Genomic DNA, 14,793 nt, shown 5'->3' on the forward strand with positions numbered 1-14,793 from the left:
CCCCACACGCTGTAATTCTCTCCCTGAGGACCCAGTTCTAAGCCGAAAATATAGTAAACATGCATTTTTAAACGTAAAAAATTCCTGCCGTTTACCAGAAAAAAACTCAGGTAGTATGAACATGCTCCAGGGCAATTACTTACGTGCTGTTGCAGACAGGCCACTTCCAGAGTTAACCCTTGCAGCCGCTGAGCAAGCTCCTGGATGCTGTTTATACTGAAGGAATCCGGATGAGGATTTTTTTTTTTTTTTTTTTTATATTTTGGGCCGGACAAACTGTAACGAAACTGCTTCTCCACACTAGGGCAGAAGAGGGAAAAGTTGTCCCTGCACTAGGTCTAGACTGAAGCCCTACAGTGGAGTGGGCAACCTATTCCTAGTGAATAGACCCACTGATCTTTCCTAGACTAAACTCCAAAAGAAGACCTAAAGAAAGAGGGGAAGGAGACCCTGAAAGAACTAAGGACTGGGAAAAACAAACAGGTGACCTCCTAACAGGAAACTAGAAGGAGCTGCAGAAACAAAAAAGGGAATAAAGTAATCTTCAGCAGGCAGAACTAGAGGATCCTAGAACTGCACAAAACTAAACACAGAAAGTACTACTACCAAACCTCCTAGCCAGAAATCTCTGGGATTAACACTGTTGTCCGACAAGGACTAGGGGGCAGGTGATGGGTAATAACGGGTGATACAATCACCTGACCTTAGTCAAAACCAACACCAGGGGAAAAAGGCTAACAGCCAGAAAACCACAACAAAATGGCAGATGGTCCCAAAGAAACAGATTCTAACAGTATGCTACCGAGCAGCCGGGCGTTTGGTGGGGCCAGGAGACCTGCAGTCTCCTGCCCTCCGGATTTAGCTGTTGGGACAACCACGGACTACGGTGTCCTGTTTCGAGAGCTTGGTCACAGCTCCCTTCCCCAGGTTCTCCTCGTCACTTTCCTGTCTCCAACTCTCTTTTCTCACTCCAACTGTCTTTTCTAAGCACCATCTCCAGGCTCTAGTTTAAAGGAGAAGCTCCCCTGAAACTGGGTTTGAGCTCCCCCTTCTGGTCTGGGGCCAGGAAATGTGTTGGATGCTGGTGTCACCTGATAAGGGGACCCCTCCTTGCTTCTAGGCATGGCATCACCCCCTGTGAGGGAGGCAATGCCAATGTGGCATCCGGACTCCTGGGGTGCCACATTCCCACCTAGTTAAATTCAGTACTCCCGGACTGAGTACACCTTTAGAATTAAACAATTAATAACAATAACTATTTAAATTCCAAAAAATTTACAAAGTCTCAAAAAGGCAAAAATTGCACAACAACAAATACCAAACAAAAATTGGGAGCAGTCATTGCGGCGCTTAGTCTTTATGCCGCTATCCGGAAATTGTCTTTTTCCGGGCTCCTCAAGGTTGGTTGGTGGGAGCCGCCTTAACCCACTGTGTGTATCGTCCCTGGGCGTGGCTTCAGGCCACTCTGTCGGTGGGCCTGGTTTTCGGCCATGCCTGCAGTTTATTTTCAAGGCCAACAATTAACTTTACTCAACATTGTTCTGACCACACCTAGTCCTGTAGTCCATTTGTCCATAAATATAATAACTATATACACTCACTATTGCTAAAAAGTTCTTACAGGAAGTCTTTGTAGGCTCTCATGCTTAACGATTGCAATTATATACTATACACTATTATCTTATTACACCTTAGTCCCTATAACGGGCAGGGAGCTGACGTCTGGTACTACGGGTTGATCTACGCAGAACATTTGTTGCCAGTGACCTACCCGGGTCTCTAGTGTCTACCAGTGGTGTGATGGGAGCACTATGGACTAAACTACAGTTAATCTGATGCAATACCGGTAGGCTTGGTAGTCTTCTACGACCTCTTTGACTCACCATGGGTACGACAGATTCATCACTAGCAGTAGGTGGATTCACTTGTTCCTCTTCGGTTGTGGCATCTATTGCTGGGGCCATAAGGTCTCCCAGCTGTTGTGGAGTCTCTGCTGCTTCCGGTAAGGCTGCTTGGGGAAAGGTCAGGACCATTACCACGATTTCTTGGTTCACCTGCGTCCAAGACCGGGGAAATTCTCCAAGGATGGTTTGAACCGTCTCTTCCACCTTTTCTGTGTGCTGGGGGCTGTTTTGGTCTTCCCTCTTGGTGTCTCAATTGATCAGGACATATCTTCAGGTGGTCTCTTGAGACTGCCGCCGAAGTCTCTCCTCCATCTTTACTGATGAGGCATACCTTGGTGTTGTCGAAATTTGAAGGCAAGACAGTTTATGGCTCAACCTCCCACTGATCATCTAATTTGTGAACTCATCTCTTCCTTTTGAGTACCTGTTCTCCAGGTGATAAGGGTACTGCAGGTGCGTGCTGATTATAAGTTCTCTCCTGCCTCTGTCTCGCCTGGGACAAACTTCTCTCTACACTTTCTTGCACCTGGCGGTATTGTTGCTGCCGCTCCGTATCCCAATCTGCACCTGGTGATGTCGTCTCAGGTGTTAAAACTCCCATGTCTAAGTCAATGGATAACTTGCCAGGTCTTGCCCTCATCAGGTAGGCGAATGTACAATTGGTGGAGTTCAATGGGATGTTGTTATATAGGTCTACCAAATCTGATAACTTATCTGGCCACAGGCTATGCTCTTCAAGGGGCAACGTCTTCAAGAGGTCTATTACCACCTGGTTCATTTTCTCGTACAACCCGTTGGTCTGGGGATGATACGGCGTCCTTATTTTCTTGCAGCCAGACAAGTTACAGAATTCCTGAGACACTTCTGCTTCAAAGGCTGGGCCTTGGTGGGTAAGCACTCGTTCAGGGTAACTGTGCGGGTGACAAAAGTGTTGTTGAAACACTTCGGCTGCCGTCTTAGCCGTCTGATCCTTCACTGGCGCTACTACCCGGAACCGGGAGTAGTGGTCTACTATGGTGAGAGCGTAGACATAGCCTGACCGGCTTGGGGCTAGCTTTACATGGTCCAAGGCTACCAATTCAAGTGGTTCTTTGGTGATTATGGGCCGCAGGGGAGCCCTCTGGCTATCACGGTCTTTCCGTCTCAGGTTGCATGGACCACATTCTCGACACCATCTCTCTATTGCTTTCCTCATGCCAACCCAGTAGAATAGCTCACGTAGCAGGACTTCCAACTTCTTCCATCAAAGTGTTTTGCTCCATCGTGGTATGCCTCTCCAAACCATTGGCGCATCCCTCTTTGGGACTACCACCTGCCAGACCAGTTTGTGTTTCCGGGAGTTGATGCTTCTCCGACACAGCTTTCCCTTGTAAATGAACAGGTAGCCTTTCTCCTTCCACAACTGTTGGGTCTCCTGTGGAGCATCTGGACCATGGTGCGAGTCAGCTTGTCAGTAACTCCTTTACTAGGTGGACAGCCGGGTCGCTATCCTGCGTCTCTTCCCATCCATGGTGGGGCAATGGGTTAAACGTGGCCTCTCTGTTGGTGGAGCGCTTGTTCCTCACATAGTGGGAGCACTGGGTCACCCTCTGACGATGGAAAGCTGGTAGCTCTATCTCTTCCGGGTCTTCTCCATCTGGCAAGTTGGGCATCCTGGATGGCGCATCAGCCTTAGTGTTTTTATGCCCCGTCCGATACTTGATGGTAAACTCGTAGTTGGACAGCCGGGCCATCCATCGCTGCTCCAGCGCACCTAGCTTCGCCATTTCAAGGTGGGTCAGCTTATTACTGCCTGAGAAAATTGTAAACTTCACTGAAGCCAGGTAGTGTTTGAAACGCTCTGTTACAGCCCAGAGTATGGCTAAAAACTCCAACTTGAAGGAACTATAGTTGTCGGGATTCCTTTCCGTGGGACAGAGCTTCCTGCTGGTGTAGGCAATCACTCTCTCTCTTCCCTGCTGTACCTGGGATAGCACCGCTCTCAATCCCACGTTGCTGGCATCCGTATAGAGTATAAAGGGTTGGCCATAGTCGAGGTAGGCCAGGACTTCGTCTCCCAGAAGAGCCACCTTCAGTCGAGTGAAGGATTCTTCTTTTTTGCTCCACTTGAACGGAGGATTCGGGTTCTTGGTCTGGCCCACTAAGAGGTCCTGCATGGATGTCGCTATCTTGGTGAAACCCTTAATGAATCTCCTGTAGTAGCCTACCAGCCCGAGGAACTGCCGCACTTCTTTGATAATGGAAGGTCTTGGCCAGTCCTTGATGACGGTGACTTTTTCAGGGTCTGGGTGTACACCTTTGGCGCTTACCACATGGCCTAGGTACTGCACCTTGGGATTCAACAGGTGGCACTTGGACGGCTTTACTTTCAGTCCAAAACCGGATAAGGCCTCGGCCAGGTGCTCCAGGTGGTCTTCGTATGTCTTTGAGTAGACGATTACGTCGTTCAGGTGCAGCAGAACGGTTTCAAAGTTTTTGTGTCCTAGGCAACACTCCATTAACCGCTGAAATGTTCCCTGGGCGTTGCAGAGCCCAAATGGCATGCAGTTAAACTCACAGAGGCCCATTGGTGGCGTCAATGCGGTCTTCTCTCTGTCCGCCTCTGCCACTTGAACCTGCCAGTACCCACTGATGAGATCTAAAGTGAAGAAATAGTTAGCGGATCTCAGTGCAGCTAATGATTCCTCAATTCTGGGTAATGGGTAGGCGTCCTTATGTGTAATGCGGTTAATCTGTCTATAATCAACACACATCCTCTTTGTACCATCTTTCTTTCTAACAAGGACTAATGGAACTGCCCAAGGGCTACAACTATCTCTGATCACCCCACCCTCCTTCATCTCCCGTAACATTCCCATGACACATTGATAGTGAGCTGGGGGTACCAGCCGCTACCTCTCTTTAATGCGCGGATGGTTTCCTGTGGGGATATGATGTTGGGCCCCTTTTACCTGCCCAAAGTCTAGTGGGTGTTTGCTAAAGACTCGCTCATATTCTTGGACCACCCGGTACACCCCATGCTTTTGGTTTAAAGGGGTGGAGTCAGTGCCTACTTGTAGCTTCTGACACCAAGCCTCCATCTGCCCCTTGGAGCCATTGTCTTCCGCCTGTTCGGACTGAGGCAAGGATTCCACTGCCTTTATTGCATTGTTACTGACAGTGAACAGTTAGCAAGGGTGGCATACTGGGGTAACTGGATCTCTTTCTTCCAACAATTCAGGATGCGTATTGGTACTCTCCCCTTGCGGACATCGACTACCCCCCTGGCCGTCAAGATGGTGGGTCTACTATCAGAGTACACGGGTTCTACCAGGGCCTGATAATCTTGACCCCTGAGACCTATTGCTGCCCGACACCATATTATCATTTCACTCCTAGGGGGCATTGCAATGGGGAATGAATCGCTCATTCTGACACTGCCAACTTCTCCAGTCAGCTCTACCTGTTGTTTCTGCATCAGGGCTTTGATCTCCTTTTGCAGAACTCGCTGCTGACTTGAACTGGCAGTCTGTGACCTGTTGCAACAAAACAAAAATTTCCCCCATACAATTTTCTTTCACATTGGTGCCTAAGGTTGTGATAGGATGGCTTTCTCGGCGATCAATATCTACTATAATCAACCCTTGTGATGGCAGTTCTACTCGGCCAACCTTTATGGTCACCTCTTTATACCGCACCTGAGGGAAGGGCTGACCATTGCTGGCATAGATGTTAAAGTGTTCATCTGGACTGCGGGTAATGTCTGAATCAGCCGAGTATCATTTAAAAAGGATATGACATCGTTGTCACCTGGGAAACAGTGTCCAGTAACGCGTTCATCGAGATGTGTAAAATAATACTCTTTTCTGTATTATTTTTTCCTACTGAGGACTTCGCAAAGTATCAATATCACGATATTCTTATAAAAAAATGTATCTATTTATTCTTGGATTGTCCATTAAAAAGAATCAGATTGCAGCAAGTACATATAATAATTAGTTATAAAGTAATTGTCCATTTGTCCATAATTAGCTTAATTGTTAAGATTCATCCATCTTTCCTTGGATTCTGGTTGGTAAATCATGTCTTTGTCCAGCACGTGTCGAGGCCTACATGTCAGATACTTCTCAGCATGAATATTCTTGTGTCTTGTGGGGTGGGAAGAGCAAGAGAGCCCCCCGTTTCTGTACCATGGGCTTTTATAGCCAGTCGTATGGCACACCTGTTCTACATATGGTAGTGAACCAAAAATACACACACAAATAGCGCATGTCAACTAGACACGATGGCTGAGGCATAGAACTCAGAAAAATGATTATCGATTAACATTCCAAATGAATTTCCATAATTAACTATTTAACATTTCCCCCTTTTTTGAGAATAAAAGGACTTTAACTGAAAATTCTCAAAAGAAGATACATTCATCAATCATTTTTTCTTTCCTTCTTCCTTGGCAATATCATTAAATTTCCATAATAATAATAATAATAGTATCAGATTATTGTTATATAATGATGTGAATTCATGTTATGGTAAGCCGTGACTAATATTCATTTAATATGTATAATTATACTTCCCTATATCTAAATTGAAGCAATCGCGGGTTCAATCGTCATCGTCTGATGTCATCGGCCCGTCGTCTCGTCTTTTTCTTGGTTCTTTTCTAACACAGTCTTTAGATGAAAACTCCTTTGAAATAAATGATAGCGTGTAGATATTGTACAGTCCATAATTGTGTTCATTATTGTTCAGTCCATAAAATGTACTCTTTATTAGAAAGATCATGTGCGTCAATTGATAAAAAACAAAGTCCATGGATGAAATGTAGCTTTAATATCTGTGTGATGTCACCTGGGCTTACGTTGGATCGTCTTTGGAATCTTCCGTGTCGTCCGCACTGGTCTAGTGTCATTTTTGGAACAGATGTGACGTCTTTGGTCAGTGAAGCAAGGGTTAACTTGACACTTCCCTGCTTTATATAGCACCATAACCAGTACTCAGTCCTTTATGTACAGGACACATATGCCAGGTATTACCTGCTCACCAGCTTTCATTGAAGCGTTGCAGGTGATAAGAAACCACTGGAACGTGATGAAGCTTGAACACAACCCAGTACATATAGGATCATCGTCCTCTGCCGTCCTGGTGATCAGTGGTGTGAATTGTATTGTATGTAATGGACACAGTCTATTATCACTCAGCATTCACACCTGTTACCTTCTGAGACTTCCGGATATCAGTTGCTTCTTCTTGTAACTTTTGAGAGTCTCTTTGATTTATAAATATGAAAAGTCTTTATTAAGACAGAATTCATAATTGCGATGTCTTGATTGAAGTCTTCATTCCCTAATCTGATACCAAATCTGGCAAATTTCCTAACCTATAATATCGCAGCGTACCATAGCAATCAGTAATATCCATCTAATTATTATCAAAATATTAAAATAAATTATGTTTGGAATAATAAACAATAATAGATAATAATTCATTATCAATCAAGTTCTCCATATGATAGAACATTTTTATGTCATAGGTGTAATTACCTTTTCCAACCCATAGGTGTCAGTGTGTTTTGAAACAACAAGTGTTTATATCTTTATTAAACCAATAATTAGAGATGAGCGTTGTTCTACTCGAACTGTTCGCCAATCTCAAATTCGAGCTGTTTTGGGCGGTGTTCGAGACGTTCGGCGAACACGAACAATTTGAGAAAAATTCGGCTGTTCGAGGTTATGTTCGATAACTGTTCGTGCACCAAAATCATAACTGGATTTTTTCTCAGTAATGAAAATTAATGTTAATACGCAGTTTGAGTGTACAGCGGGGCGGGGGGAGGGGCAGGGGATGGATCTCTGCAGGAATAATGAAGATCTCCATTTTTTTTTCTCTTTCCCGCATTTACAGTGGGGAGGTGCAATCTGTCAGCCTATCAGCAGCGCACACACGGAGCGAAGTGCTTTTTTTCACACAAGCAAGGGCATGTGTGATTGGCAGTGTATGTCACATGTCCTTGCCCTATAAGACCAAGCCATTTTCTCACTGCTGCAGCTGCGTGTTAGACGGCACCGCTGTTGCTGTGTGCGCTATACCTTGTTAATTTCAAGCCAATTTTCGCACAAATCTACAGATAGCTTGGGAGTAGGGAATAGTTGTGATTGCAGTCCTTTTAAGGACTAGGTTACAGCATTTCCTATGACTTTTATCAGGCAGGTCTGTGCTCTTAAATAGATTGTGGGAGTAAAGACTAATTGTAATTGGAGTCCTTTTCAGGACTAGGTTACATCAGTTCCTATCAGTTTTTGCCAGGCAGGTCTGTGCCAGTGCTGTGCAAGTTTTTTTCACAGCATTTGGCTGAATCTAGCAAAGCTAATCCTTTTTGGCCTATTGCAGAGTGTGTTAGTCAGTGGAGTAGCCTATCTGTGTTGCAAGATATACCACCTGTGTATAGAATACCAATTTTTTTACTGCACCTAGTGAAGTAAAATCTTTTGGGCATAGCATCATTCTATTAGTCCATCTATACTGACCTCCATCAGGTTGCAAATTGAATATAATTTTTTTCTGCATCTAGCTCTGAAAAAATATTGGGCTTCTAGCTGTGTGTGGGACTTGTTGTATTAGTCCATCTATACTGACCTCCATCAGGTTGCAAACTGAATATATTTTTTTCTGCATCTACCTCTGAAAAAATATTGGGCTTCTAGTTGTGTGTGGGACTTGTTCTATTAATCCATCTATACAGACCTCCATCAGGTTGCAAACTGAATATATTTTTTTCTGCATCTACCTCTGAAAAAATATTGGGCTTCTAGCTGTGTGTGGGACTTGTCGTATTAGTCCATCTATACTGACCTCCATCAGGTTGCAAACTGAATATATTTTTTTCTGCATCTACCTCTGAAAAAATATTGGGCTTCTAGATGTGTGTGGGACTTGTTCTATTAATCCATCTATACTGACATCCATCAGGTTGCAAACTGAATATATTTTTTTCTGCATCTACCTCTGAAAAAATATTGGGCTTCTAGCTGTGTGTGGGACTTGTTCTATTAATCCATCTATACAGACCTCCATCAGGTTGCAAACTGAATATATTTTTTTCTGCATCTACCTCTGAAAAAATATGTGGCCTTCTAGCAGTGTGTGGGACTTGTTCTATTAGTCCATCTATACAGACCTCCATCAGGTTGCAAATTAAAAATAATTTTTATCTGCATCTACAGTACCTCTGAAAAAATATTTGGGCTTCTAGCTGTGTGTGGGACTTGTTCTATTAGTCCATCTATACTGACCTCCATCAGGTTGCAAATTGAATATAATTTTTATCTGCATCTAGCTCTGAAAAAATATTTGGCCTTCTAGCTGTGTGTGGGACTTTCTCTATTAGTCCAACTATACTGACCTCCATCAGGTTGCAAATTAAAAATAATTTTTATCTGCATCTACCTCTGAAAAAATATTTGGGCTTCTAGCTGTGTGTGGGACTTGTTCTATTACTCCATCTATACTGACCTCCATCAGGTTGCAAACTGAATATATTTTTTTCTGCATCTACCTCTGAAAAAATATTGGGCTTCTAGCTGTGTGTGGGACTTGTTGTATTAGTCCATCTATACTGACCTCCATCAGGTTGCAAATTAAAAATAATTTTTATCTGCATCTACAGTACCTCTGAAAAAATATTTGGGCTTCTAGCTGTGTGTGGGACTTGTTCTATTAGTCCATCTATACTGACCTCCATCAGGTTGCAAATTGAATATAATTTGTATCTGCATCTAGCTCTGAAAAAATATTTGGCCTTCTAGCAGTGTGTGGGACTTTCTCTATTAGTCCATCTATACTGACCTCCATCAGGTTGCAAATTAAAAATAATTTTTATCTGCATCTAGCTCTGAAAAAATATTTGGCCTTCTAGCAGTGTGTGGGACTTTCTCTATTAGTCCATCTATACTGACCTCCATCAGGTTGCAAATTAAAAATAATTTTTATCTGCATCTACAGTACCTCTGAAAAAATATTTGGGCTTCTAGCTGTGTGTGGGACTTGTTCTATTAGTCCATCTATACTGACCTCCATCAGGTTGCAAATTGAATATAATTTTTATCTGCATCTAGCTCTGAAAAAATATTTGGCCTTCTAGCAGTGTGTGGGACTTTCTCTATTAGTCCATCTATACTGACCTCCATCAGGTTGCAAATTAAAAATAATTTTTATCTGCATCTACAGTACCTCTGAAAAAATATTTGGGCTTCTATCTGTGTGTGGGACTTGTTCTATTAGTCCATCTATACTGACCTCCATCAGGTTGCAAATTGAATATAATTTGTATCTGCATCTAGCTCTGAAAAAATATTTGGCCTTCTAGCAGTGTGTGGGACTTTCTCTATTAGTCCATCTATACTGACCTCCATCAGGTTGCAAATTAAAAATAATTTTTATCTGCATCTAGCTCTGAAAAATATTTGGCCTTCTAGCAGTGTGTGGGACTTTCTCTATTAGTCCATCTATACTGACCTCCATCAGGTTGCAAATTAAAAATAATTTTTATCTGCATCTACAGTACCTCTGAAAAAATATTTGGGCTTCTAGCTTTGTGTGGGACTTGTTCTATTAGTCCATCTATACTGACCTCCATCAGGTTGCAAATTAAATATAATTTTTATCTGCATCTAGCTCTGAAAAAATATTTGGCCTTCTAGCAGTGTGTGGGACTTTCTCTATTAGTCCATCTATACTGACCTCCATCAGGTTGCAAATTAAAAATAATTTTTATCTGCATCTACAGTAGCTCTGAAAAAATATTTGGGCTTCTAGCTGTGTGTGGGACTTGTTCTATTAGTCCATCTATACTGACCTCCATCAGGTTGCAAATTAAAAATAATTTTTATCTGCATCTAGCTCTGAAAAAATATTTGGCCTTCTAGCAGTGTGTGGGACTTTCTCTATTAGTCCATCTATACTGACCTCCATCAGGTTGCAAATTAAAAATAATTTTTATCTGCATCTACCTCTGAAAAAATATTTGGGCTTCTAGCTGTGTGTGGGACTTGTTCTATTAATCCATCTATAGACCTCCATCAGGTTGCAAACTGAATATAATTTTTTTCTTCATCTAGCTCTGAAAAAATATTTGGCCTTCTAGCAGTGTGTGGGACTTGTTCTATTAGTCCACCTATACTGACCTCCATCAGGTTGCAAATTCAAAATAATTTTTTGTCTGCATCTAGCTCTGAAAAAATATTTGGCCTTCTAGCAGTGTGTGGGACTTTCTCTATTAGTCCATCTATACTGACCTCCATCAGGTTGCAAACTGAATATATTTTTTTTCTGCATCTACCTCTGAAAAAATATTGGGCTTGTAGCTGTGTGTGGGACTTGTTCTATTAATCCATCTATACAGACCTCCATCAGGTTGCAAACTGAATAAAAAAATTTTCTGCATCTACCTCTGAAAAAATATTTGGGCTTCTAGCTGTGTGTGGGACTTGTTCTATTAGTCCATCTATACTGACCTCCATCAGGTTGCAAATTGAATATAATTTTTTTCTGCATCTAGCCCAGCCAATAGTTTTGGCCTAATACCACAGTTTGGCCACTCAGCTCTGCTCGGTTCCCATCCATTGTTTTTTTGTGCAAGCAACTCCAGAGTTGTGAATTAGTTAACCACCAAAATGAGTGGAAAAAGGCCTGCTGCTGGTGGAAAGGGGAATAGGCGTGTTGGGAAGGGGAAAAAAGGTTGTGTCCGTGGGTTAGGTGTTAAAGCAACAGTAACATCTGCAGAAGAAAGACCATCTTCCAGCCAAACTAAAATGTCTACTTCTTTTAGCGGACAATGAGATAAGATCCCTTTCTTACGGCCACGCCAATCGCTACAAATTCCAGATGAGGCACAAAAACAGCAGGTGCTTCAACGGATATCAAGTGCTCCTTTAAGTGGGCTCTCCTCCACATCAACTTCAACATCACAAATACTTCAGTCCTCAAAGGTGTCACCCCAATCGCACTTGCTTCCTCACAGCTCCCAAATCTCCAGCTGCCCGTCTGAGTATGAGGTAGAATAGATGGTTGAGTCTGCAGAGCTGTTTACTCATACTATAGCCTGGGAATCAGAGGTCGACTCCAGCGCTTCTGTGAATCCAGACGAGGAAATGATCTGCACTGATGCCCAGAATCTTTATGAGTCGGATCCAGGACCAGACGCAGAAGGTTCTGACCATAATGTAGACCCTCATTCCCAAACTGTAACTCCTGTTGGTGGAGACAATGAGGAAGACGATGATAAGACTCAAATACCTGATTGGAGCGACAACTTTAGTTTTTTGTCAGGGCTGGAACAGGTTGGCTCTGAGGACGACGGGTGTGATAACGCACAGGGTGATGATGATGAGGTTGGAGATCCCACTTACTGTCAACCCACAGTCAGCCAAGAGATGAGGTCAGCAGAGGAGGTGGAGGAAGATGCTAGTGACGACGAGGTCAGGTTGCGCCTTCCTGGACAGAGACGTAGTACTGGAAGCACGTCAACAACTGCATCCTCAAACACAACTCTGCCTCTCACCACAAGTCGTGGTGGCTCTTCAGGTCGCATGGGTGCTAAGCCTTGCATAGCCTGGGCATTTTTTCAGATCGATAAAGATGACCCAACTCGTGTTATCTGTAACATTTGTCAGCAAAAGCTAAGTAGAGGCCAAAAAATACATAGTTTGAGTACTTCATGCATGAACCGGCACATGGACATGAAGCATAAGTTGCAGTGGGAAGCTCAGTGTGCTACAATGCGGCCTAGCCGGCCGGGCCAACCACCGTCTGCCATATCTTGTGCATCCGCGGCCTCTTCATCCTCTGTGACTGGGGGGACAGCAGTCACACCTGTTTTGGGGCGCAGACCTGCCACCTCTTTACCCGCAACAGCCAGCGTGATCGGCAGGTCATCATTTTCTTTGGAGGTGGTAACACCAGCTGGTGTTGAGCGCTGTCCGACATCGATAGCACCACCTTTGGATCAAGGCAACCTAACATGTCCGCCTGCATCTTCCTCACAGACCGGCAGTTTGCCGGGGACACCCTTATCAACCCCGTCTAAGCACAATAGCCAGCCCTCGGTCCCTCAGATGTGGACAAGTAAAAGACCATTTCCTCCTAGCCATGAGAAAGCTAAGAGGTTGAATTTCACCATCTGCAAGCTCTTGGCTACAGAAATGCTGCCTTTCCGCCTGGTGGACACAGAGGATTTTCGAGACCTTATGTCCGTCGCAGTGCCCCAGTACCAGATGCCCAGTCGGCACTACTTCTCAAAGAAAGGTGTGCCTGCGCTCCACCAGCATGTCGCACACAACATCACCGCTTCTTTGAGAAACTCTGTGTGTGACAGGGTGCATTTCACCACAGACACTTGGACGAGTAGGCATGGACAGGGGCGTTACATGTCGCTGACTGGGCACTGGGTAACTATGGTGACAGCAGGACAAGGGGCTGCTGTCCAAGTCTTGCCGTCCCCACGAGTTGTGCGTCAATCCTCTTTATGTCAAAGTTCCTCCACTGCTTCTGCCTCCTCAACCTCCTCTTGGTCTTCCACCTGCACCCAAAGCCTGTCTGGTCATGCCACAAGCTTTCTAACTGCGCAGAAGGGATCCTGCACACCTCCTTACTATGCTGGCAGTAGGGCTCAACGTCATCAGGCGGTTTTTACATTGAAATGTCTGGGAAATGTGAGTCACACAGCTGAGGAGTTGTGGTCAGCTCTGGAGAACCAATTTCATGAATGGTTGTCTCCACTGGACCTGAAACCAGGGAAGGCCGTGTGCGACAATGCTGCAAACCTGGGTGCGGCCCTTCGCCGGGGCAATGTCACACACGTGCCTTGTATGGCTTACGTGTTGAACCTGGTTGTCCAGCAATTTTTAGCCCACTATCCCAGACTAGATAGCCTTCTGCAGAGGGCACGGTCGCTGTGTGCTCACTTCCGCCGTTCGCATCCCGCAGCTCAGCGACTTACATCTCTACAGAAGTCGTTGGGCCTGCCACTTCACCGGCTAAAATGCGATGTGCCTACCCGGTGGAATTCAACTCTGCACATGTTGCAGCGACTGTGGCAGCACCGACAAGCCCTGGTGCAATACGTTCTGACGTATAGCCTGGGCCAACGAGATCCAGAGGTGGGGCAAATCACGCTGGAGGAGTGGTCTCAGATCAGGGACCTATGCACCCTTCTGCACAGTTTTGAAATGGCGACGAAGATGTTTAGTGCTGACGATGCCATTATCAGCATGACTATTCCGGTGATTTACATGCTGGAGCACATGTTAAACAGAATTCGGAGTCAGGTGGTGGCACAAGAGGAGGTGGAGGAAGTAGAGGAGGAGGAGTTGTATGCGGAAGGGCTAACATCTGCAAGGTCCAGACGGTCGGCAGCACCAAGGCGGCAGGCATGTGAGGGTGGGGGAGATGGTTTTACCAGGGCGCATGGTAGCAGCCAAACTAGTGAGGAAGGTGCAGGAGCCCAGGAAGAAGTGGAGGACGAACTGATGGAAGACTCATCAGATGAGGGAGACCTTGATCACATTTCTGTTGTGCGAGGTTTGGGGGAGAGGACAGAGGAAGGAAGCATGATTGTTACCTCGCCACCAACACAACAGGGACTTGGTGCTCCTGGATGCGCAACACACATGAGTGCCTTCTTGCTGCACTACCTGCAACATGACCCTCGAATTGTGAGAATTAGAAATAATCCTGACTACTGGGTTGCCACACTGTTAGATCCCCGGTACAAAAGTAAATTTGCAGAAATTATTCCTGCCATAGAAAGGGATGCACGCATGCAGGAGTATCAGCAGAGACTGTTGCAGAATCTTACATGTGCTTTTCCACAAAATACCAGTGGTGCACGTAGTGAATCTCACAGTTCCAACTT

This window comes from Phyllobates terribilis, unplaced genomic scaffold, assembly GCF_046119375.1.
Source record: "Phyllobates terribilis strain yellow unplaced genomic scaffold, ASM4611937v1 Scaffold_449__1_contigs__length_1482836, whole genome shotgun sequence".
NCBI lineage: Eukaryota > Metazoa > Chordata > Amphibia > Anura > Dendrobatidae > Phyllobates > Phyllobates terribilis.